At 43.3% G+C, this 26,996-nt stretch overlaps 1 protein-coding gene and 1 long non-coding RNA gene across 3 annotated transcripts in view; one reads left to right on the forward strand and one right to left on the reverse strand.

The window, feature by feature from the left end:
• Nucleotides 1–26,996, reverse strand: part of LOC120812655 (nuclear receptor ROR-alpha A-like) — a 197,987-nt gene that overhangs the window by 131,982 nt on the left and 39,009 nt on the right. The window lies entirely within an intron of this gene.
• On the forward strand, nt 6,536–8,052 carry LOC120812656 (uncharacterized). Of its 2 annotated transcripts, XR_005710697.2 has the most exons (5): nt 6,536–6,645; nt 7,158–7,228; nt 7,322–7,479; nt 7,682–7,837; nt 7,925–8,052. It is a non-coding gene; the product is annotated as an uncharacterized LOC120812656 (long non-coding RNA). The 2 variants fall into 2 exon arrangements; XR_005710696.2 differs by lacking the exon at nt 6,536–6,645 and having other exon boundaries at nt 6,888–7,228; nt 7,925–8,050.

Genomic DNA, 26,996 nt, shown 5'->3' on the forward strand with positions numbered 1-26,996 from the left:
CGCTCGCTTCATTTTCTCTGGCGGTTGCCTCTGTCTAAAGGACCGTGACCGGCTGGCGGCAAGCCGCTTTGAAATACTCTCAAAATCTTTTTGACGTGAAGGACTCAAGCTCTTATTCATGCCATTCCAGGAAATTGCATTGTCTTTATTTTTTTCAAACCTCAATGTTTTATTTATTTTGCCTTTATCAGTTAAATATTAATTAGCAACCTGTAGAAATGTTTAAGACATTTTAAAACGCATAGAAGGAACTGCAGTGTTTTTTTGTGTTCAGAAGTCTTTCGGGCGGGGCTAAGACGGTGGTGACTTTTCCCCAAAACAAGGTTTAAATCGCCTTTTTCCCCCACAGGTTATACTGTTACTACGCTTGCGCAAGGGTTCTGTTCTGTGCGCGACCGTCAGTGGAACAGCTAGCTAGCAAAACAACCCAGCGCGCCAGAACGGAAGTGGATTGCGGAAAATGGGCGGAGTTTAGGATGTAAAGCGGAAACGGCTCATAAACTTGTCCGTAGGCCAAAATTTTTCCCGGCTTGTTAAGAAGCAGATGATTGGCTTTCCAGTGGGAGGGGCAGTAGATGTGCATACAATCGCCATCTTTACCGTGACGTATTTTTCTTAAAAACACGTGTTGCAAACAAGTGGCGTGTCTCCTACTTGGTTCTACTCGAAGTTGCTACAGCCTGAAGTCTGAAGTCAGCGACGTCGACTACCATCATTTAGGTAAGTACATTTTTCCTTTGACGCGATAATATGTTTATATTCTTTTCAGTTTACTCATAAAATATGCTGTCTGGTAGTAATCACCTCAGCATTTAATACAAATGGGTTTTAATCAGTAGTGTAAATTGTAGATACACGGTTCATTCCGAGCGCGGGGGGCGCCGGGCTAATGCCATTGTAGTTATTATGAAGAAAAAAAAGTTCAAATGTAATATGAAGTCAAACCCTTCTTAAATATAGTTGTTTTGCCAAGTTTCGAAGTGCCGTCTGTTTATCTGCACACAAAAAAACGACCTCACCAGCCCACACCCACCGGCTAACTTTTGGTGTTTTCTAACAAACAGATTTGTAATTCTGTGAATTCTTCTGATGAAGAGGAGTCTACTCTTCCGGATGCACCAGTTGTGCTGAGTTTTGAAAAAAGTGTTCCCAGTTTTCCGTGCTGTCCGATGCTCCAGAAGTTTCATTCGGGCTAGACCACGAAAACGTTGAGCCATCTGTAGACTTCAGAGCTGGTATGTAAAATGTTTGGTGTGTGCATAATCTGTTCTTCATTAGGTCACTTGACTGCCCTGGATGAAAGGTCCAATTCAGTAAATATATGCAATGACTTGTCAATTTATCAATAGAAGAAAGTCAACACTCGGTAATGGGCCCTTGGAATCCCTGGAAATCATGTGTACAGCAAGTTTCCAGCTACGAAGGTATATTCTTGATCTATATCTCATAATATAGTGGTTATATAATGATCTTAGTCATACATTTGACTGACTAAACCCTGCAGAATCCCGTTTTTTTGTTATGTAGATTTCCAGAGACTCCAGACGGAGATCCAAGCCCAGAGGGAGGAGAACCAAGCCTGGAGGGGAAGCAATGCACGAGCCGCTTCGGATGACTGCAGCTCACTTCAAGAGCAGGTGAAGCAAGTTGGGACAATGATCAAGACGTTTGCTCGCACTGGGCAATCAGGTACGACTTGCAAACACCTGTGTTTGTTTGATCAATTCCCCCTGGGGCCACCTGTACATGTTGTATAGCAAGATGTAAATATCATAGTTTAGTAGCTGAGGGACCACGACTGACTATGTTCTTTTATTTTGGGAATCCCTTTAGGTGCAGATCAGACCCTAATGCTGCGACGTCTTGTAGAGTTTGGCGATGTTGTGCGTAGCATGGAAAACAAAATGGACACATTGCTGCAACATTTCAGTGCCAATGTGTCTGTTGGAGAGTTATCCCTGCAAGGTGGTCTTTTACTCCCCATAAACACTCAGGAAGATTTGGCGTTGCTCGACAGCAGCTTGAGGCAGGATAGCGAGCTCCAGGAACCATTTTTAAGTGTGCTGCTATAGTTTCTAACGCTGTAGGTTAATCTAAAGTAAAATTAAGATTGTACACTGCATATTCGACAGTCTGAATTCACAGCCTGTGACATTTGATATTTATGTATGAGAAGCTTCAGCAAAATGTAATTTGGAGCATTTTTGGGGATTTTCAGCTCCGGTTTTTGGCCATCAATGTGGGAAGGACCTGAAGACAACCGTTTGGAGAATGCTTCAGAGTATCTTCTCAAATCGCCTTTCAATTTCTACAACTTGGACTGGTGTAGGGGCTAAAGCTTGTTTTAAAGACCTGTTCCTGAAGACCATTGTTCAAAGTAAGTTAGATATTCTCTTAAGTAGATGTGAGGGACCTACAGCCGACTTCTTAAACCTAGGCTTGTCTAAACTACTGACACCCCAGCATGTTCTGTGTGTGTGTATATTTTATGAATATATATATCTTTTTTGTTTTCTTTTTTATTTATATTTCAGTTTGCTGACACATCTTGTTTCAATACTGTACTGAAATGTGGAATTAAAACCTCAAATGGAAATTTGTCTGGTTTGATCAATCATTATTCTAGATAAACTGCATGCTAGAAACATTTTATTTATATAAATAAATAAATATATATATATCGATATATATATATATTTATTTATTTATTATATATATATCTCGATATATAAAATAAATAAATAAATAAATAAATATATCGGATCGCTCCAAAATAGCGTTTGCCTCCGGCGGGCCGCGGTAAAGCTGCCTTTGTTATAACTGCGGCGGAACGGCGGTTGACCTGCTGTCCGTCCGCGAAAGGAAGGCGGTCCGCCAGCAAACGTGTTTGCCATTACGCCATTCTGCCGCTGCTACGATCTCTGGCGAACCGCCGGCGGCCCGCCGACTCATTGCTATCTGGGTATATGTTTTCTGGACATACTAAGAGTTGTGACGGCTGATACGAAAAACACCATTTTAAAATGATATGATCAACTTCTTTTTTTAAAACCTCATATTGTGAGTGGCATTAAAATGTCTTTTTAACAGAAAAGTTCTGGCTGAATCTAATAGGGGACAAGCGGTTGCCTTGTAGACAAATAGCTTAAAACACGTGTGTATTAGCCCTCTGCTGGTTACAATGAGGAACTCGGATGATAAACGATGCACAAAATCCATTCTCTTATTACAACACAGTCCGCTCATTTCAAACTGAATTAATCTAACGATAACAATCAGTGCAATGACAAACCGAGGTTAAATACTGTGCCCTGCTGGCAAATACGTGTGTTATACTGATAGTTACCAGAGTCTCTCTCTCTCAGTCTGTCGGCCTTTCTGTTCCTGCAGCTCACACACACACACACACACACACACACACACACACACACACACACACACACACACACACACACACACACACACACACACACACACACACACACACACACACACACCACGGATAGATGGAACTCACACATGATGCACACTATACCCGGCCCGACCCGTCGGTATCCGCCGGGTTCGGGTAAATATGAACATTCCATATTTAAAATGTACATAGTTTTGTGTCGTGTGTATTCTATTTCTCCGTCTTTGCATTGTTTATAATTTATTTTCAACGTGCTCGTGCGTTTAACAGCGCTTGTTTGTTTGAGCGAGTATATTTATCTGTTGATGCCTGAGTTTAATAAAGGCAGGCTATTTATTTTTAAAAAAACGTTCGTGAATGTGTCATTATTATGAACAGTTGAGGCATTGACTCCGGTCGGACTCGGACAGAAAAAGTCGACCCGATCCATGCTCTAATGCACACACGCTGAGACTGTGGCTCTCTAGGGGCTGTTTCACAGTGGCGCTGGGCTGCCTCAGAGCACATTCTATCACCTGCGCCAGATAGCATCTGATGACTTGTGCGATGTAATTGAAGTGTAGATTACTATCTCTCATGTGCTTGCCAGATTAAAATAATAAAAATGCAGAGAGGGAGAGAAGGGAGAGCGGAACGTGTGAGCGCTCCTCTCGACTGGAGACCAGAGAGAAGACGCGCGGTGCTTCTCAGGGGGACGGAGGTACGGCACTTAGAAAATTGAATCTAAAAAATGTGTGAGGGGTAACAAGAGAAATCTGAGCAGCAGCCAGCAGAGAGAAAAAAAAGCCAGCGCACACAAAATGAGAAAATGATCAGGTTCACATGAATCGGCGGGCCACCAAATTCGCCGTTGTGCAGAAGAAGCCCTCATTACTGCAGCTCGTGGGCACTCGGCGTGGCCTTTGAAGTGCTTTGAGGTACATCATCCCATGAAACGAGCATAGTTAATCCACTTGTTAATCAAGTGTGCTCATGAGTTTATGTCTGAAGTGGCTTTTTCTCTTCTGACTCACTCGCGTTCACAAGGAAATTGTGGCGTGGCGAAAAGATGAGTTATCGGGAAGAAAAAAAATACTAATTTCGACCAAATCCGAATGCGGCTGTGTGAAAACATACAGAATATTCCCAATGTGTCCTGCACAATTTTGCATTGCGACAAGCGCTGACTCGGAAGTCAAATCCAACTCACTATAAACATGCATCTTGTTTTCTCACCGTCTATTCAACATAAGCATCTCTGGTTCATTATAATAAACAAGCGTTGTTCTCCTTTCGGTTCTCGTGTGCTAAATGAAACGTCACAGAGAGGAGGTTGGCTTCTCAGTCTCGTCTTCCTTTTTCACTCCCCGTCCGTTTCTGACGAATGGGTTTGTCTCCGTGTCCCTCCCATGAAAACAGGAAACAGACAGAACGGAGAGAGGGAAGCCTGCCTCTGCATCCCTCACTCTCACAGGTCTGTGTCTTTGTTAGAATTCCACAGTCAGGCGAGGAGTACGTTTGGTTAAGAGTGGGGGGACAACACTCTCACAACGCTCCCGAGAGCCCCCCCACCCGTGTTAAAGACTGTTAAGAGTGTATGGATGCATGTAACTGTAACTGGCCTGGAGTCATGTGATATCAATAGCACCACTTCCATATAAGGGCAGTGTTTCCGCCCCTTTCTCTCTCTGTGCTCGTCTCTCCCGAGAGCGGGCAGTTTAGCATGTTGTGCCTGTAATAAACAATGCTATGAGTTCAATGGCTGAAGAGATGAACGCCTGGACGGCCGTTCATCCTCTGGTATTATTATTCCGCCGCGCAGGTAGGCCAAAGGAGTAAGCCCACATATTAACAAAGACACTTCTTTCTATCTCGGCCTCGCAGCCTGGGATACATATGAATGACAAAATCTGTTGAAGATGCCGGCCAGGTCTGAGCAGCAGGAAGAATTGCTTCATCAGGGTGTCCCATAAATGTCACTTTGAGTCAACAATGAGGGGGGGGGAGAAATATACAGCACTGAATCATAGACCCTCCTCTGAACTGCGCGGCTCCCGAAGCCTGCAGCAAGCCGAGGTGCAGCGCTAAAGTGCTTTGGAGAAAAGACGAAAAACTCCCTGAATAATACATGACAGCTTGGGTTTTGAATCAGACATTAAAAGTGATGACGCGAGTACAAACACAACTCGGCTTCATCTCGGATCCACAAATCAAAACCTAAAAAGGCGTAAAGGTAAACGGAAAGAGTCCATCTTCACGGCGCATGCCTTCGCAGCGTAAAATAAAATAACAACAACAACGACAACAACGACAACAAAAAGGCAGGAGCTTTTCAATGCATCTCAACGTGGACATTTCTCTTCCTCGCGGCGGAGCCGGAACTACCGTCAATATGATCCTGCTAAACCAATTATTGGTTCCTGTTAACCCACTCATCTTTAGCGAGGATCATCTTTCTAAATGATACAGCAAGATGTCCCCTATCCACCACACACACACACACACACACACACACACACACTCTGACAGCAGATTGTCACTTGAATCCGGGGCTCCCCTTACACCACAAACACACACTTGGACTCATGGCTTGCTCACAATACGCGCAGAGCGGTGCAAGTCTTTGTTTGGGTGTGGAGTGAATCCCTTATCTAAACGCCTCCGCACGCCAGACACTTTCATGGCGTCTCGCACGTTCTTCATAAGCGGGTAACAAAACGTGGCGTTAAGACTATTCAGACGAGGGAGGAAGAAGGTGAGGGAACAAAACCTCAACACATTACGACTAAGAGGATATTAAGCGTCGTTATCACAGAAAAACATGGCGTTTGTACAATTTCCCCAGCCAGCCCCAGTGATATAAATGTCCAGCAACCACAATCAGTCTGGGTTACAGACACGGTCAGAGAGCCACGATAAACGCACTGAAAAAAGCGTAACAAAGCTGTTGTTCATTTAATGTGTTTTTTTTCATTCCAATGAATAAAAAAAATTACTTTGCTCTATTAAACTAAACTTTTTTATTTATGGGTTAGGGTTTAATCGAATATTTTACTTCACTACAATGTAAACTGATAGCAAGGCACCAAACTGATTTTTTTTATTTTAATCAAAGCATTTTTATTAGATTGAGATTGATTCGCGCATGCGCATTTTTAAAAAAGTTCTGGCGGAAACTTATTTCCACCTCAATCTTCCATTGCAGAGGACGTTGTGAAAAATATCAGACCCCACGGCATTTTGGTAACGTTAAGGTAAGTCATTCCGATTTTTAAAGATGACTGGGCGAAAATGTTAGCCCGCAGACAAAGTGTCTGTCTTAAGTGTCTTAAGTGTTTGCTTTTGTGGGCAATTAATCGTGCGGCTAGGGTTGGCGCTGGGGGAAGGGGGTTCGCCGTTCGGGAGGGAGGCGGGTGAGGTGGGAGCAGATGGCCACAGTGTTCCGGTCGACGTTTACATTCTGAAAAGCGTATATACGGCGTTAGCGCGTAGCTAACTAGCTAGCTAACACTATACACGGCGTTAGCACGTGTTATTGCTTACTGTGCTGTATTTTCTCGTTTTGGTAAAGCTAAACTGACCTGTGTAATAATGAAGCAACTTAAATAATGTTTTGTCAGGTATTTTATTTCATAGGCATAGTAAATCCGATTTAAAAAGAACAGAAGGCATAATAATGTTTTGTCATTTTTAAACTGTATTAAGATGTAGTTCATGTAACATTGAGAATATCCATCATTAAAACGTTTTTTTCTCTTAATTTAAGGAGAGCTGCCACAAGATCCACTGTGTTCCTGCTGTGCAACCACCAGTTTGGAAGTCCCTCATCTTATTGTAGTAAGTTCTGAGTACAATATCATGAGTGTATTTGTGATAATTAGATCACTCTCCTAAAACCGTCCTTTCCTCTGCCTTTTTATTTTTCCTCAGTTATCCATGTATGTGGAAATGTAAACTACAGAAAAACAACAACCGTCAAACAATAAAAGAAAAGATGGCAAAGACGTTTGGATACCGTAGACAAGAAATAGTGCATAAGCATTGAAGACATGTTGACAAGATGGCCAGCACTTTTTCAGATGGAAGAGGTATGTTTTCAGATGCAAGGCACTGTAAGCCTATTTTTGAGAGGAGAGGGACTTAATATATCTGTTAATGCCAATGGTGTTCATGAGCATTCATGAAAGATGATTTTTTTTTAACCTTAAAAACTTAGGTCTTTTCAGAGGAGAATTTATTTAATACACTTTTTAAAAGTTCTTTCTGCGTGCTCTGTTATTGTTTCTCCAGATTAATGCTGAGTTCATGCGGGTGACAACAGTACCCTTGGAGACAAAGTTCTTAGCGCAGTTGGACAAGCACACGTCAAAACTGCTGGAGGTCATCAGGAGCAAGGGAGGGCGTGTGAAAGAGCTGACCAAGGCAACTTTGCAGGTTTTAGATGAGGTATCTATTCATGAATTGGTTCTTAATGCGATCCATAGTTGAATAGTTGGTGTGTATGTGCTTTTATTAATACCTATATTTCCTCAGACCGTGGACATCACAATTAGAAGAGAGTGCATCTTCAAATCTTTGATCTACCTGGGTGAACCTGTTCATCATCTCATTAAAGACTGCCAGGTAAGGGCATCTCCCTCACTAACACAAACAATATCTATATACCAACTTTGCTTCAACAATGATGTTCAGCATTGGCATGCATTGTCTTCAGGAAATGTTCTTTCCAATTGTCCTCATTTCTTGTTTTTTTGTGTGTGCAGGAAAATGAAGCTGCCAGCTTGGCAGCCAAGAGTAGGCACAGTAGAGTTCCACTGTTAGGCCTGATTACAACAACAGCAACAACAGCAACATCTCATTGTATTAACATAAACCAGTGCTTCTCAACCATCACATCTCAAACACAAACAGTAATGAAGACATGCATTTTCAAGTAAACCAACAGCATTTGGGAACATTTTTCTCACTGAACAGTGACCATTTGAAAATGCAATGTAATACAGTCAGAGAGGAATTATTCCTTAAAATCAAAAGTGATGTGTGTGAACGTCCTCAGTTCCATAACTTGCAAACGAGTGAGGTAGCTCCTGATCCTCTTGGTCAGAAAATGCTGCAATAAACAAATCAGTGCTCTCCAGCACAATACCCACTTGTGCCTGTGAAACCTTAGGCAGATTCTTTTGTCCATACTGTAGCAGAAATGTAGTTGTGCAAGTGTTTCAAACACCAACCCCAGATAAAACGGTACAAAGTCTTGGTTGTAGAAATGCCATTAAATCAGGCCTAACAGTGGAACTCTACTGTGCCTACTCTTGGCTGCCAAGCTGGGTACTCAGCCTATGAATTTTTGGGGACATCTTTTTTCCACCAAGCTTCATCAGGACCTTTTGCACAAACTCAAGGGTATAGTGCAGATTTTTGGGATATTTTATGTTGAGAACATAGGTGAGCCCGAAGAACATAGCAACAGCCGTTGCTATTGTGGGCACCTCTCTGAGGACCTCTGTTCTGTCAATGACGATTTTAATGTCCCGAACGGCGAACCCCCTCCCCCCAGCGCCAACCCTAGCCGAACGATTAATTGCCCACAAAAGCAAACACTTAAGACACTTAAGACAGACACTTTGTCTGCGGGCTAACATTTTCGCCCAGTCATCTTTAAAAATCGGAATGACTTACCTTAACGTTACCAAAATGCCGTGGGGTCTGATATTTTTCACAACGTCCTCTGCAATGGAAGATTGAGGTGGAAATAAGTTTCCGCCAGAACTTTTTAAAAAATGCGCATGCGCGAATCAATCTCAATCTAATAAAAATGCTTTGATTAAAATAAAAAAAATCAGTTTGGTGCCTTGCTATCAGTTTACATTGTAGTGAAGTAAAATATTCGATTAAACCCTAACCCATAAATAAAAAAGTTTAGTTTAATAGAGCAAAGTAATTTTTTTTATTCATTGGAATGAAAAAAAACACATTAAATGAACAACAGCTTTGTTACGCTTTTTTCAGTGCACGCTGACATTTCCCCTTATCGAGCAGCAGGCACTGGCATGGCGAGGAGCAGGCTTGTCAGTCAGAGGCAGACAGGCCTCACACCTTATCACAAGGGCACGCAGCCTCTCTGGAGCGAATGCTGAGGCCGGGGACGGAGTTTAGAGACGGGGCTGAGGGGCAAAGAGCAACACTGGAGCAGGGAATCGGAAGCGCGGTGCAGTGCAGTTACACCGGGGCCGGCCTGCAACCTGGACTGAAACACTGCCAGACTACAGCGGACTTTAAGGCAACAGATGCAGATAAGGCTGATGCCACAGCATGGCTCCCTTCCCCCCGCCCTCCTCCAGCCAGCCTCCCCTCAGAAGCAGACACAGAGCGGAAAATTAAATATTTAGGGTCGATAATGACGCTCTTCATTAACATGTGATTCCGAAAAAAAAGAAAAAAGAGTGCAATGCAGAAATAAAGAAGTATTAGAAGGCCTATAAGCGGACATGTTGAATGTATTTCAGTGGCGATTAAAAGGGAGAGAGCGAGAGGGATTTCATGTTTGAGTCAGAGCAGAAGATCCTGCAGAGCCTCGGTGATTCACGGCACGGCTCGCAGCGCTAAATCATCAGCTGTGTTCCTCAGATGTGTGAGAGCTTTTCAAAGTCAAAAGCATTACTTCAGGAGTGCGGGGTTAAAATCTGCATCAAATTAAAGGGCCGAGCAGACGCACACATTTCTGTTCATGAGGGGGAGGGGCGCGTACAAAAAACACACAAGTCTATGAAGAGTAACTCCCGGTATGCGTAACAGCTGAATGCCACTTGGAGATGTTTCATTTCAGCCCGACAGCACTCGGGTCTTGTAGTTAATTGTATGCAGGGAGGTGATGGATGGGTTAACAGGGTATGAATTAGGAGCGATCAGGAGTGGTGGGCTATGCCTGGTGGCAGTGCAGGCAATATGTGCTGAGTACGCTGACGGAAGTCTGAGCTTGTATGCAAGATCATTATTTTGTACATCGAAGGTGTTTTATTGTTTATTTGTCCATGCTTTGGCACCTGTGAGCACCTGGCACTTTACGGCTTGGGAGAACTTCAATAAACATCATTGGCATATAACGTCCTCCATTTGTGGTTGTGAAGAACTCGAGATGTCCTCGTAACAGGCTCTTCTGCCTGTTTGTCTTACCCTGACAAAATCAGTGAGATAATTCACACCCGGCCGCCACACTGGCACCACATACAAAGCGACAGCGTTTCCTCTGACTGCATGGAATAAAAGTCCACTGTGGAGACAAAGTCATTTGGGATATGATGCATGAATGCAGTCACGGCAAATAACCTCTAAACCAGCGCCTATAGGGAGAAATATATACAACGCAACAATTGCTAAATAACATTTTATTTGTCCAGAGTGAACAAATAAAATGTTTTACACAGCCAGTGGAGACTGGAAGACGGAAAACAAACACAACTGAGTGACTTCCTGTCTGAAATCCCCAACTGAAAAGGTCACACGGGAGTCGCTCACAGAATCCGCATCTAATGAATCCAAATTCCAGTGGATTGAATTTCTGTAATGACCTACTGTGCTGTGCTTAAGACCCGTCTATGGAGGAGCATGCACACAGGAACATCATTATTTGTTTACTCCTGCCTGTCTCTGGAGCCTCAGAGTTATCTCGGCCTTAATGCTTCCTTTGAGCAACAGTGATTTCCCTGCTGTTGTCATCTTTTACAGAAAGACACAGAAATTATTCACAACAACGTGCGAGTGCGTCCGAGGCCAGCCTCTGCGCTTCTGAGAAGAAACACTGCTTATACTTGTGGTTTTGTTTATTATTGTCCCCTCTAAAAAAAACAATCAGCGACAGAAACTACGGCAATGTTTTATTTGGTTGCATTTGACTCATCTGGCATCTCAGTCAAATATGCACGACGATGAAGATTAAATATCAAAGGACGCTCTTGTTTTTAAAGGTACAGTAAGAGAACCCTTCATCTCAGACGGACCGAAAATGACAACACAACGCAGAGTTATTCATATTGTTCGGATAATATGGGCTGCCATTTCCTTTTACAATCCTCATGAAAGTCTATTACGGAGAGACGTAATAGACTGTACGTGTGGGACATTGGTCCTATTTATTTCCCTCTGACATTTCTTCTATCCCGTGTAGTGCGCCGCGCCTCTAGTCAGTCAGACGGCTCCCCGTCCTCTCGCTTCAGTCTCCAAATGGGACGGCACTGTTTGAAGTTACCGGGTCCAAACTGAGTGGGACAAAACGCAAACAAGGCTGATCAGAAAATATGGTAGCCAAAAAAAGAAAAAAAAGAAAAATGGATATTCTCTATTAAAAAGCCCACAAAACACATGGCGCTGTGGCGCCCGTCTTTGTAATAGAAAAATGAATATACCAAAGTGGGGTTTCTAACCAATTGAAATTCATTTTTCAGAGAAGATATCTGACGCCCAGCGCACTAGCCGTGATCAATATCTAATCTGAAGAAAGAAATTGCTGCCGTTTGTCTTTCATCTTTGAGGAAACGTATAAGCATTCTGACAACACCGTGGAGGCATTCATCAAATAATGAAATAATGACTTGGGCAGGAGGGGGGAAATAAGCATACGGTGTCCTGCTCTGACATCCAGCGCGACCCAGCGCTGTTGACGTCCTCGCATCTGGTATCACATCTTGTTACTTCAGTGCAGTTGGGTGGGGGGGGGGGATCAGCAGAGATCATCTCCTCTCTTTGTCAGAAAGCAAAGCGATGAATTGGATATCTAAGAAAAGGTAGCGGTCCCCTGTGAGTGCTGTGAATAATACACTGTAACATGCACGGATGTCATACACTTGTGCGTCTGACCTTCCTCTATCTGACAGTAAAGAACTCTCTTTTGTTCCCATTTATTCTCAGCCCTTGTCTTTGCAATTACCATGTTCAATCTCGCCTTGTCCCCACAGTCACCCGCAATACCCAGAAGGATCGGCAGTCTTTCTTCTGGTGCAGCAATTACCGCCCCTATCTCTTTGAAACAAAAAGTTTGGTGTAGGATATTAGAAAATGTCAAATTCAGGTTATAATTCACTTAAGACCAAAGGCAGTACAGTATGCTCTCAGGAAACACAGTTTTCATAGGCTCTCCATTACGCACGGCCCTCGAGGTCCGTCGCTGTCTCGTCGAGGAAGCAGACGGGGGCTGTTTGCAATAAGCAAGTGTAGAATACATGAAAAATGGTCCAGGAATTGACATTCATAGACGCCCGTCTTTCCCGATGGAGTTTAGCAACTCAATTAGCAGATGAAAGGTGATTGACTTGAACGTGGATTGAACTTTTTCAGCGAGTATTAAGTATCACCTTTTCCAAGTCAAGTCAAATACTTGCTCCTTCGGTGATATGCATGAACTGTGGCCTCTTATCACAATCCTGCAGGACAGACTAATCACATTGCAGTCTTTCACCTGCATGCCTGACATGCTTTGGTAGAGCTCATGATGAACCTTCTCAGGCAGGCATGACACCACTCTGTCACCGATGGTGCCAGACGTTCATCTGCAGAAGAAAATACTGACATTGCAAGTGACACTACGACCAAAGCTGCTACTACCGGCAATAAAAACACTAATAATATGACTTTCAACACCACAAAATATATTAAAAACTTTGTGTTTGCCTATCACGCCGTCTCACTGAATAAGAAGTGTTTCACTATGAAAATAGTCTACAAATATAACACTAAGTAATCAGAAACATCCACACAAAAATATGACTTTTTAAAGCACATCGCTTAAACCACTTGCATTTCCTGTGGCTGTGCATTTTTAATCAGCAAGTTAACTCGATCATTTCTAGGAGTTATAATGATCTGCAGGCAAGAAGAGCTGCTTGACAGACCTAATAAGGGATATTTGTTTGCTGATAACTAAATTAGTACTTAGTAATTAGTTTGTTATTATATTTAGTCTATTTCTCTTCTTTGGTACAGCCTTTTTTTCAGTGCTTAAATTCAACTCTATTTTTTATTTACTGCTTTTTTTGTAATGATTCAGCTGTAATATGGTAAACCAGACGTGCAATTTTCCTTGAGTGGAGAACCAATTGTGCAAAAAATTGTTTTAATTTGGATCTTTCTTATAGCAGAGTGTTTAGTCAGCTCTTGATTGAACGTTCTGCTTACAGCTACTTTCTCTTGTTATGAAGCATATTGTTATAGGAAAACGTTAAAACAAAGGTTGTACGAGGTGACAAAACATTCATTCTTTTTTGGATGTAAATATTTATACATTTTTGTCAGATTTCTAAAATGACCATCATGGCTTAAGAAAGTTATTCCATTCATACGTTCTGTATTATTACAACAAAAAAAACCTTCTAAATCTCTAACATTGTAAAAGCACATGTTTACAGCCTCAACATTTCTGCAGCCTACATTATGAGACACTGATTTTCACCTGCCATTGGTCCCATGTCTTGAATATCTAATAGCAGATATTATATACAATGATTAACTTCCTTTTGTCTGGTTATCTAATAGAGATTGGAAGTTGAGGGCTTTGTGTTGGGAGAGGTCAGCTTTTCTCTAGAATGTGCATTCCATATAGGCTCCAGATTCCAGGCATTCCACACAAGACCTGCCTACTGAGGAATACATATTTTTAATGAATTTCAAAATATGATGACTTTGCTTCTGGGCCTTTTTTTTTGGACAAATTGGTTCAAGCCGAATGAACCAAAAAGTTGAAATCAAACTCGAGTCTGCTGGGGAAACTCGACTCACACGAGTGAAGTATGTGTGGCGTGATGGAAAAGCGGTCTGGTGATGTAACACTTTGTGAGGCAGAACGCTCTCCACCCTTTTCCTTTCTCTACTCTGACCCTCCGTGTGTCTCCTTTTCCTTGCTGTTAGATTGCAGTGTTCGCAAACACTGACAAATCTGAAAAAGAGGATCCAAGATTTTTCACAAAGGATTCTTTCTTTTTTTTTCTATAGGTGGCGTATGCAATTTCTGCAGTATAATTAAAAAGCCTCCCGGATGAGGTCACTCGTCACAGAGGAATTTGAACCAGCTTGGAAAGACATTGTGGATGAAGTGTTATGAAAAGGAATGAAGCGGAGTATCTGGCAAACAGTCCGCAGACATCTGTTTCCTACTAGTTTAGCAATGTTATACTTGTTCTGGCTTGGTGGGGCCAAGATAAGAGCTGCAGTTGCTATAGAAAAAAACGACATGTACGGTCGGTGCTTTAGTTAAAGGCTTATGATGAATAGACATCTATTGTCTTTTTTTTTTAGGGAGTTTTAACAGAAAGAAAAACAAAACAAATACCCTGTCTTGTGTTAGCATAGCTTGTTTAACCTTTAACCCATCACATAATTGGTCTAGAGTTGCGATTCCCAAAGTGTGGGCCGCGGCCCACCAGGGGGCCTGCAGGTACTGCAGGTGGGCAGGTCATTTACAATAAATAAATGAATAAAGTTTTTTAATTTTCAACTTTTAACAGTTTGAAATTAATATAAAAATATTTATGATGCGGCACATTAGTTATGTGAAACATTAGTTGATGAAGCACAAACAATTTAAACGGACAGATTAATAAAACAATAAGGCTCTCGCTCGAAACGGCTGCTCTTGTCCGCCTGTCGTTGTTCAATACCGGTTGTACACGGCGCTCAAGGCGCTCTGCCAAACATGACAAAGCTCGTCTACGACGGCGAGATGCTGAGCGGCGCTCAAGCGCGTGAGATATGGAGCTTGTTTCAGGGCGCGTCGGAGAAACAAAGCTGTCGTTCTTGCCGAGCATTTAATGAGATTAAAGAGCGAGAGACGACGCCCTTTTCTCTACAGTAGCTGAACCATCTTAACGGGGAAAATAAGTTATTCTAAAAGCAGCCGAAGATTTAAGGCGTGGATGGCGAGGGGGGCGGCGGGAGCGGACGCACCTCGCAGCATCGATCGTACCCTGAAAGCACCGTCTCCACCTTACTGTCAAAAAGAACAACAGCGAGCGCGTAGAAAACCCCTTCGAGCGCGAGCAGAGATTCTCCTCGCGAGCAACGAAGTTCACGTTTCGCAAGCGATCAAATACCTCGCGGAGACGGACTTTTGCTCGCGGATGTTTGATTTTGGTTAAATTCTTAAGGTCATTTAATCATTATGTTTTTATCAGAGTTGTGATTAAAGGTTTGCGTGGGCCGCAAAAGATTTTCAGATTTTAAATTGGGCCGCGGCATTCTTGAGTTTGGGAACCGCTGGTCTAGAGGTAAATGAACAATATCCCACGGGCCAACTACCAGTTTGGAAGAGTGCAGAGAACTAGACTCCGAAGTCAAGTTGGACAGATGGTTGCACTTCTGTTTGAACTTCATCATTATAAGTGAAATCATGCAAAAAAAAACAACAGCAGTACCTCAGAGGGGTTGCTGTTAAAAGAGAGACAGGGTGCTCATTGTTCCCCAGGTTAGTTCAGGACGGGTTTCTCGCTCAAAAATAAGCTTCGTTCATCAACATGGAAACATGATTTACATATTGCAGGTAAACTGGGGAATAAAGAAAAAAAGAGTGGCCAGTATCAAAGAGGTTGACGGAGTACAAACAAGGTCTGCTTTGATTTAATTGAATGTCGTCTTCATTAACCTTGATGTTCAGAAGCGCCACTTCCACACTGATTGCAGGCGTCTTAAAGAGAGAAACCCGTCGCTAACAAATAACGGAAGCCTTTGTATCCGACTTGCTGCTCGCCTGAACTGTCGAGCAAAAGAGCAACGTCACGTAACATTAAACCACCGCGGCGAAGGCGTCTCACCTGCCTCTGCAGACTAGCCGGCAGCCAGTCGTGGGTGTTGTTCAGGTGCTCACTGCTGTCATCACACATCAACATTCATTTGTGCATTACAAGGTTCCACAAGACCCTTTCTGTTACGCTGCCCACTAAGTGAAAGGCAGAGTTTCAGCTGGCCTCTCACATACGTGTCCGAGATAAACAGCAGCAGAGCCGTGTGTTAAAACAACCCGGGGGGCTCTGTAAATATCACACAAATTGTATGTTTTTTTTTGTTCTGGAAAAGGAATCATTTCACCGAAGGTTTCCCCATCAGTTCATTCACTGAAATATTTTGATTTAATCAGTTTATTTTATGTTGATTTAGTTTATTTTGTGGTGCTTTAAACATAAAAAAATAGTAAACCAGACGAACATCTAGATAGACATCTTTCCAGATTGTTTCAGTGTCCTTGTTTCAAAATAGGATGTTGAAACTTTTATTTGGAATTACTTCCTTCAAAAGAAATCAGTGGAAGTGAAACCGGGTCTTGTCACCTCAAACCTTAAAAAAATAAAAATAAAACGGTTTCATTGCTTTAAAATTTTAGGCACTAATGGAGTTTGAAACATCTAATGCAGTATAAACTGATGCTAACAAGCAGCACATTACCAACGTTTTTTAAGTGGTGCCAGAGGTGTTTAAAGACGAGGTCTATGAGCTGCATGTTTCAGCTGACATTGGCATTCAGCTCAGTAGCAATGCAAAGTGTTTCATATCATGGCAGAGAGCGAAATGGCACCTGCTGGGCAAACACGCCATATATTGTAATGTAGCTTAGCAGCGCTTGCCCAGCTCCTTGCACTAGAAAGCAGTCCATCAAAGTGAGATCTGAGAGAAGGAGAAGGAGGGAGAAAAAGATCAGCACTCTTTTCACACCTTGTCAGACGGACTTGCGTCTGCCGGTTCCAGACCGGTCGGAGGTTTTTCCTGCCGCACTAGAGGTCGTGCTGCACCCAGGAAACAAACCCCACACGTGGGACGGTTATAATTAGAGCACAGACCGGTCCGTACCACTGCAACCCCATAGCCACCGCCTTCGATCCGACAGGTCCGACGCCGCGGCAGAGGTGACCTTGCTGTGCCGCTCCTGCCGGGCTTCTTATTTTTACCCCTCTTCTCCCTTGGCCTGCACTCTTGGCCGGCGCTTTTTTTCTTTCTAATTCCCCCTTAAAGAGACAGTGGGATGGTTTTTATATCATTAACTTTCTCTTCCAACTACACATTTTTGTAGAGGGACACAGGCAGCGATTGGGAGAGGACGAGCGGGAGGGAGGTGGTGGCGTCTCATGCGGTGGAGGACTGGATGAGGAGAGCCAACTCCACTCTTAAGCTGTCAATGAGGGGTCGAGCGGAGTAAAACACTTACTACAGATGTTTGGACTCTCTCCTCGCAACGTGCTGTGTGCGTTTTTTGTCATGAGTGCGTTTATGTTGGATTGCTGCGTGCCAGGGTACGCCACTGTGCCTAAGTATATGTGTTTCAGCGCCAGCCAGCAGAGCGAGGGCCCACTTTCTTCCGCACACCCACCGGGTGCCTGTGGGACCGTAATCTTTGTCGATGCCACGCTGGTTAGGTTTTGCAAGAAGCCTGACCGGAGTGTGCCAAACAAACACGGACATGCTTCATTCTGCTGGTTTTTCCCCTCCCTCTACTTTCAGGATATGGCTCGTCAAAGCCTGATGCAAAAGGCGGTATTTAGACATTACCAGATTCTAAATAAATGCCCTGAACACACAGTTTGCAGAGGCAACCGCGTGAAGTTGAACAATGACACAGATGTTTGTCAAAGAAATTTGCCTTTTCACTTGCTAGGACGGTAAAATATGTCAACATCAGAAGACGTTTTTTCCGATGCCGTAGTTTGCCACTTGTACTCACTACATCTGTACATTGCATATTCTGAAAAGAAAACCCCTCCATCTCTCCGGGCCTTATAGAAAAAAAAACAATGTGTGCATCTCGAAAGGCTCTTCACACTTCACACAACCACTTCCTGACAGCTACGTCATTGAATAAGTCATGACTATTGATTAACATGCACACAGCAGTCTGCACAGGCACATTGAGGTTTGTTTCTTGAGTGCCAAGCTTGTTTAACACGGGCTCTTTCATGTGAGCGATTGTGGGTGCTTCCAGCCATCTCCAACCCTTTTTCTTTTTCATGGAATTTGTAGAGTTTCTCAAAGCATTGATGGCTGACTCGACTACGCACAAGTGCTGAGAATTTCTACCAAAATGTCTCATCATGTCACCTCTCTTAATACAAATATATAGTGAATAATATTTGCAAGATCTTGCATCTTGAATTATTGTTTCTTTCAATTTGTGTTCCACAATATCGACAAAGTGCACAGTGCTTTAAACAAGAGAGTAGAACAGCAGGAAGAGGAGAAGAGAGAGGATCGGTTCCAAATGTCACGTTATGGAGAAAGAATTCCTGAGACTCTGGGACTTGTCCAAACACCTCGGTGCTGCAGTGAGTATGTACAGTAGATCCCGTCAGCCATCCAGGTGTCCCTGGTCATCCCAGCCAATCATCGCTCCCCTGACCGACGAATGAGCCACCAGTCAGTGCCGGCACGTTTATAATTACAAATGAGAATATTGCATCGACGATGGAGAAAAAAGAGAGGAGGAACACCGGGACGTTCCTCCCACTCTGTCCATCCCTCCGTCTCTCCTTTTCCCTCTTTTTGGAGAGGGGAAGACCAGTAGAGGCCGTTGAAGGCATCTGGATTGTGACCTTTCCTCAGGCGTGTTGAGACAAATTAAAGCGAGACATGTGATGAGAGGAGACTGAGGAGACCTTCCGAGCTGCTCCAAAGAGCGGCCTCAATCGCATCCTTTCAACTCACTGCACATAGAACAGGTTCAATTGTCTAATATGATAATAATATATAATAATTTTATGAATAAAGTAAACTCTTGGAATTTCTGGAGACACGAGAAGGAAATATTTAACTCATGCATCCTTTCTGCTAGCTTCCAACGAAAGAGCCAAAGCTTTAGACCCTACGGCAGAATCCAACCACAAAACAAACCACCTCAGGCACGGAACTAATTGTTTCCATTTCAAAGCCGATTAGCAGCCTGGGAGAAAGTCTGACAGTTGGACAACCAGGAAGCAAACATCCAGGAAGAAGCGCCGTGGCTCAGGCTGATCAGCACTGAGGCTCAGACTGGAGACTCACTCAGCATCTCGGCCCAGTCCAGAGCGGCAGAGGCTGCGAATCGCACACTGGACCAAATGCAGCGCTTTCCCTGAGGCCTAACTGGAAACACACTACCATTGCACCATAGTAATTTGGGAGGAAAAAACCAAGAGAGAGAAAAGTTGATACGTCAGAAACAACGACTCATCGCCGCAAAATCAGAGCAGCTGAGAAGAACGTACATATTTTGATGTGGCCTTTTTTAGTGAAATATAACTGGAAATGAGCGCAAAATGAAGCACATCCGGTGCACAACATCTGGTGCACTTTGATAACAGATGGAACTTTATTCCTATGAACTATTTTGTGTTCTTGTACTCATCCCAATCAAGTACAGTAGACTTTTATTTTAAAATATTATTACTTTGCTTGATTGTTTCCAGTTTCATAGTTTAGCTTGCGCTACATCTCAGAGGGAAATATTATTTTTGACTTCAGTAAACATATTTGACAATATTAGTTCTAAGGTACTTAGGTACGATTCACAGTCTATCAAATTAAAGTTCAAATTAGCTCCATAGCTGATATCTGCAAAATGAGGTAAGAATATCAGTTTCCTACACAAGGGTGAACTATGCCTTTAAAGGTTAGGCTGTTGGAAGCAACAGTGGACTTCTCGTTACCATCAGACTCTATTTTTCGTTCATTTTGTAGGAAACAGACACTATGTTTATGCATTTATGGATGAAAATGTAGCTAGACTCTGGATGCAATGCTATATTGCTTTAGAAATGCTGAAACAAAACTATTAGTTAGTTTGGTAAATATGGCTTTATTTATCATAGCAATACAAAACTAGATGATGAGTTACATTCCATTCATTCAAGAATTAAATAAAACACTTTCTTACCTGAGATTCAGTAGCATCACCATCAATGGGACAGAAACATGAAAGAAAAGAGAACATTTCTTATCAGGCAAGCTGTGGACTTTTGTCTCCATCAATGAATATTTGATCAGGCAGCATTGAGAACACGTATGGAATAATAGTATGGAAACTTCTCACACAAATTTATTTAAATTGGCTTTCAATTACAACTACATGCTGTCACACGCCAAGCCGGTTGGAAACAATAAAAACTAAACTGCAGCTTCATTTCATACTTCATGTCTGGTCTGCGCCCTGCAGACACCGGCTCATCGCTCAGACCCCGTGCAGACGGACTCTAGTTTGCCTGAACCCGGGTTCATTTTTCACACCTACACACTTTTTAAATCGTGTGCACATGAACCCAGTGAATCCGATTGACTCCGCTGTAGTACATCCCCCACGCCTGTTAGTGGCGCTTTAAGGTGCTACAGACAACTGAAGGAGAAGACAGGAGCATGCGCATAAGACATGCGCAGCGTATACAAACGGAAACTCCACAGAAGAAGAAGAAGCAGAAGAAGACGACTGGGTTGGATTGCATGCAATCAGGTGGGGCAATCCGATAAGGTATGCGGATAGCGTGCAGACGACACCAAAAGCAATCGGATTTCGAGTTTACTCACTTTGGACCCCCGATTCGAGGGAGTGCGGATACAGTGCGTTCGTCTGCACGATAGGGCTATCAGGAGACGGGGTTCACGGGGTTCAGACAAACTAGAGTTCGTCTGCACGGGGTCTGAGAGAAGCTAAAAAGAAACACATCAGCTGAGACACCTCGAAGTCTCTGACTATGTCCACAGAACCTTGCAGACAATCAAGGTATTACGATAACAAGTTGGAGTAAAACTCAATGTGGGGAAGCTGCCCGACTGCTGGTAGTACAGATTACGTGGGAAGGATAGTTGTTACACTGAAGTGCGGTTTGAGAAGCAGCAACGGAAAGGAACGTCTCTGCAGGAGAGCCTTCAGCCGCAGCCCAACACGTGGGCGTGTCCGAAGCACCCAGAGATTGGTTATATAAATGACTGCACCTCCACGCCTTTCATTTCCCAGCTCACAGGAGGAGCTAATAGGCCCGTCGTTAATAGGGGGTGACTGACTTCAGCTGGGCGCACCCGTCCATTTTTGTGCACGCTACACGTTTGACAAAGTATCTGAACATAGTGGCTGAAACGCGCTCCCCTGTCAGCCAGGAGTCTAATTGTCAGAGACACAAAAATGTGGGCAGCTGCCCGGAGGGTGGCTGGGAGGGGGGGGGGGTGGGGTGCTATCGGCTGTCGCCACTATGATCCTCCGTCTGCGTGCATCTCGCCCCCCCCTTACACCAGGAAAAGGTGTGCTTCCTTCAGTCGTTTGGCGGGGAGAAAAGAGGAGCCGTATTGTTGCAGCCTGTCAATGCCAAACCCCACGGGTTTGGGGCTATCGCTTTGATCTGGGGGTACGGGACAGCGGGCCTATTGTATTGCCGATATCATGTTGCCAGCTGTATATAGCTGAAGGAGTGGAACCCTTCTATTAGCCTGTAGGTAGGGGGGGCCCCCAGCCCGCGCGGACACAACGTGGGCCCTAACAAATTTATTGCTGCCCTAATTGAGCCATTTTCACATCAGCTGCTGTTTTTCTTTTTGGTCTCCCACTCCCAGCTGTGATTCTCTCTACAACAGTCAGCTCACGGCAGAAAACCACCCACATCAGCCCCGCGCAACGGAAGGCCGGCGTTGGTACAGACAAACCCATTTACAGAGGCATCTCCTGGAAATACAAAACAGGGACGCAAGATCATTTCCCACGATCAGGCCAAGCACAAGTGCAAAGGTTGACAGTGATTAAGAGCCGCTGCAACTGCATCCAGTGTTTTGAACCATCTTTCACTCCCAACCATTATCTGAATGTTTGAATTTACCATGGCGCTCATTTGTATAAATCTGTATGCTGATTATGCGGCAAACAGCAATGTTTACCAGCCAGAGAGCAAGGAAGCCATCTTTAATTCATTAGAAAAACACACTTTGCGGGAAGACATTCAGTTGAGGCTTTACATTACTCTGCTTTAATACATGCTCGGCATGCAGAGGAGACCTATGCTAAAGGAGTGGGAAACAGGGGCTGGAGAGTCCGTCCTCCTCCAACGAGCCATTAATGAGTGCTGAAGGAGGTGAACAACGTGTTCAAAAGCTGAGGATTCTTTCATTAGTCATCGGGGGGCAGCAGACACAATCCGGCCCTCCCGTACCCGCCAGCGGCAGCTTCTCCCGAACGGAGCCGGAGGGCGGCGAGCTCACGACGCAACGAAGCCGTCGTCCGAGCCGCGTCGACGCAGTGTTGACGCGGTTTCCCCTGTCATACAGCCGCTTTGATTTAAAAATACATGTGTCCCATTACGGCATATCTGGCCGTTATAATTAGACGATAGGCGCAGACTTCACGAGGAGACACTGCATGTGATCTCATTTGCATTGTATTAAAGCGTTAAATCAAAGTTGCAGCGAACGGTCTTTTGTTTGAGGGTTCTTTCATCTTTCGGGGATTGTTGTAAAGATTGTTCATGTCATTAATCTCTCTTCAAGATGCTAAATGAGACAGAATATTAAGTACATGATTGACATACTGTAGCCCAGCTAGATTTGGTACACGATTTTCGAGGATTTATAAAAAAATTGTTGGGAAAAGAGAGTTTAATTTTGTTAAGACAACCACTGATAAATGAGACTATTTACAGCAAAAGAGGGAGCTGTGGAGCATTTGGATCACAGCAAACTCTACCTCGTGTTTACTTCTGACTCATCTGAAACGACAGGCTTGCCTGTGCTCAACATTTTCTTTCGTGCAAATGCAAAACACAAGCGTGTGCACACACAAGAAGATTCACTCATGAGCAAAGTCCCGCCCCCGATAGCCCTATAGAACATATTTATTTACCCGTGTTGTGATTCACTGATAAGTGGCAAAGAGGCCAAACAGTAAGAACTAAGAAAACAACAGCAATACAGTCATTTAAAAGGGAGTCTATTTCGAGTCGGGGACAGCTTCTCTCTCCCTTACTGAATTAATCAAATCCAAAGGACATCATCTTCAAACTCGACATCCCCCTCAAGGCAAGCATCTCATTCTGTATGCAGCTGAGGAAGCTTCACAACATCCTAAAAATACAGCGCTCCTGGAAGAGAGGTGCTCTACCAGTCTGAAGGGAAGCATGAAGAACTAGCAGACCCTTGGGAATAGACATTGTGATTAGATGCAAAAACTCTGCCTTCATAAACAGCATTAGTTCTTGTTAGACATCCCACCTCTTCCACAGATGCAAGCCCTCACTGTTTTGCGAAGCAGGGAGGAGGCATTGTTGTTTTACTTGCATTTGCATTTCCTGAGCTCTTTACGCCAACATGTCAAACACTAGTGGGCAAAAGCTGCTTCCGTCAGACAGGGTGATGAGCCGAATGCTCCTTTTTTTTACCCCCGATGGCTCTTTGAACTAATCAGTTTGCTCCCGGCTATTGCTTTCCTGTGATCATATGATAGGAGTCCAACAACAAGGCTATAACGGTTTATTTAGCTGGCTCGATCACCAATGGCAGCTTAGTAACAAAACAATCATCGCAAGAAAGAATTGTATTTTAAATAATAAAAGTAGAAAGCATATATGATTATCTTTGCAATTGAAGTCATACGATTATAAAAACATGTATCGTCGATATGTCTTTGGGGGTCTATTAGAAGTTTGACTATTTGCTGAGCAGTAATCAATGTCAGGTAATGTAAAAGTTGTTCTTTCTTTAAGTTGAAGGGCAGCAGTTGCAATGAATACAAATGACACAACATGTATTATTTCCATTCCAAGAGAAACCATTTTTCTACCCATCACTCAGTGTCAGCTCCAGTTATCAACAAATTTGTCTTTCCGCCAGGTTGTCAGTCTCTAGCCTGCCCTATTAGTCCTCTGCGTGAATTCAAGAAATATGTAATTTTGAAAGGAAAGTGACACTGAAACTTTCACAAACACAGGATGACTGCTGTGTCATGATTATATTTTATCCAAATAAAAATGGTATTGCTGCACGGATCAATGTGACAGTGTGATTCTTTCTGTCCCAGATACGCTTTAGCCACTTCATGCACATTTTGCAAACTTTAGCCGTCTTTCTACATAACAAAATCATTCTTCTCCCGTTACCTGAATATGAAAAGCATTCCAAAGAAAATTGGTTGATAGTCATTCCGGGTGCAAATAATCTAAGAAAGAAGAAGAGGAAGCTGCCATAGAGTGGCAGTCAATGCTCAAATGATGGAAAATGTGAGGAAAACATGGCATTAGTGTTACTGTGTTAAATATAGGCTACTTTCCAACACTAGCTTCATAAGCCTTGTGGAAGAAATGAGGTAAAGTATACTTTTAGGCTGCTGTTTTACATGCATTGGAATTACTTTTCTACATCCATACTCTTTCAAGAGACAAATCATGGCTGGACAAAAAAGAAATCTTCAGCAGTGCTGTGATTTCAAAACCGCCAGAGGGAGGAGATATTAAATTCCCTAATCCATTTTGACTATGTGTCTTTTCATCTAACAACCATCTAAACAAACGCTTTTTGAACACGGGTAACTATTAAATCGTGTAGCCTGCAGTGAAGACACCCAGTGTCTCTTGCATTAACAGCATTTTTATTTGGGCATTATAATAGAATTCAAACAGCTATCAGTTTCTGATACATTATTATCAGTTAAAGGCTAAAAGTTATTTTAATTGAAAACGACAGTGGAGGCAAAGTTTCCACCACAATCAAGAGTCGACAGTTTGAAGTGTATGTTTCATCATTGAGTTAAATGCAGGACTGATTTTTTTTTTTTTAAACTGGATGATTGAAGCGGACATGAATATTTCAGTGTAGGTTGTTAAATTCTTCCTTCCAGTTTCTGGGAGCCAGTTAACAGCTCTCCATTACCAAAACACATCTCTTCCCTAAGTGACGGACTCCACGGCCGATGGAGACGCATCCGGATCCCCCATTTAACGTTAAAAAAAAATGCTTTTGTCCATCGCTGTTGCGAGGCTTTTGTGGGATATGGGCGAAGCCATTTTGTGAGCATAGATCATGTAGAATGAAGTGTATATCGAGTAATAACATGCAAGAGGGTCTTCTCTCTGCACCATGAATGAGTCGCTCCTGCCGTGGGGAGCTGGTGACATGATTGTGATTGGACGAGACACAAAGAATCCAGATCAAAGCAATCTCTAGTGTTTTGGCCCCCAGCACAGTGTAGAGCGGGCACACACACACACACACACACACACACACCCACCCACCCACACACACACACACACACACACACACATTTCAATCGATTTGTAATCGATATATGTCGTCCGGAATGCCGATTTGCGGAGCACAGATCGATTCAGTTATCTTTTGCAAAATGCCTCTCACTTGTCTGGCCTGATGAGTTGGGTGAATTGGAGTTGATGATGTGCTACCTGTGGCACGCAACAGCGCTACCAAAATACAGCACTGCGGTTTAGATTAGGAATACAATTGTTGAACAGATACATTCGCTATTGTGGTTAATGAGATGGTTTGAGACGGAGGTTAAGAGCATCATCGCGGGACGCCAGCGCGCACCGGTGCATGTAAACGGTCTTTGTCTTGCCTGCATATGTTATGCATGCATACGTCACTATGTCGCAGTCGTTGCTAACACACTCATGCAAATTCTTCTTCGTTCTCTCTTCGAGAGAGACGTCTGCTCACAAACACAAACACTTCCACAAACACAAACACATCCACTCAGTGTCTGTCTACTAGTGTGGCTCTATAGCTGCTGATGGGAGGGTTAAAACCTGCAGCGGAATGGGAGGAGGTTGTGCCTTCCATGTGACCTTGCTGGTGACATCGGCGCAGCGTCTGAGGTGCAGGCAGAGACGGGCAGCTTCCGACTGACACACACACACACACACACACACACACACGGACATGCACGCTGAAAGGGGAGAAGACTCACTCATATTTCAATCTTTTCAGCGGTAACAGTTAAATTGACATTTTCAATCCCATAAATGGAAGGCTCAGTTTAATTGCTTTCATATGGTTAATCCAAATTAAGCATGTCCACAAAATAAGATATCCCATTTCATTTGCATAGCCGGTGATTCCAACAAATCTTTCTTTTACTTCTCCGTGTGCTCAAAATACCACAGCACTTCTGAATGAATAACTTTGGAAAACCCTGGAAAAGAACCAATTTTGGGAAAAGGTGTTTGTACAAGAAAATCCTCTATATTTGCCATGGCATGCATGCTGAATACAGCAGTATTGAAGTGTTAGAGGCTTACAGAAAGTATATTTCAGTTGGAAAAAGTTGCCTAATTGAACCAGATACCATATTGTGTAACATTCATGTTCTCTCTCTAAAACCAAAAGGGCAGAAATGAATCCGTCAAATTGGCAAAAAAGAATGAAAGAATTATCTTCCTGTCGTGATTCACGCGGCTCTTTATGCGTGCTGATTTATCTCAGCAGTGGTCGGATACATTTCCTCCTTCATAATCAGTGGCGAAGAGGGAATTAGAGCTGCGTTCATTAAAATCAAACAATTTCTTTATCCTAGCTCTGTGCTGCTGTGCGCATTATTGAAGATCCCCTCCTCCCCAAAAATAAATAAATAAATATATGGATTCTCCAGGAAAAAAAGGAAGTGTAAAGATATTCTGGAGAA

This window comes from Gasterosteus aculeatus, chromosome Y (assembly GCF_964276395.1).
Source record: "Gasterosteus aculeatus chromosome Y, fGasAcu3.hap1.1, whole genome shotgun sequence".
Classification (NCBI taxonomy): Eukaryota; Metazoa; Chordata; class Actinopteri; order Perciformes; family Gasterosteidae; genus Gasterosteus; species Gasterosteus aculeatus.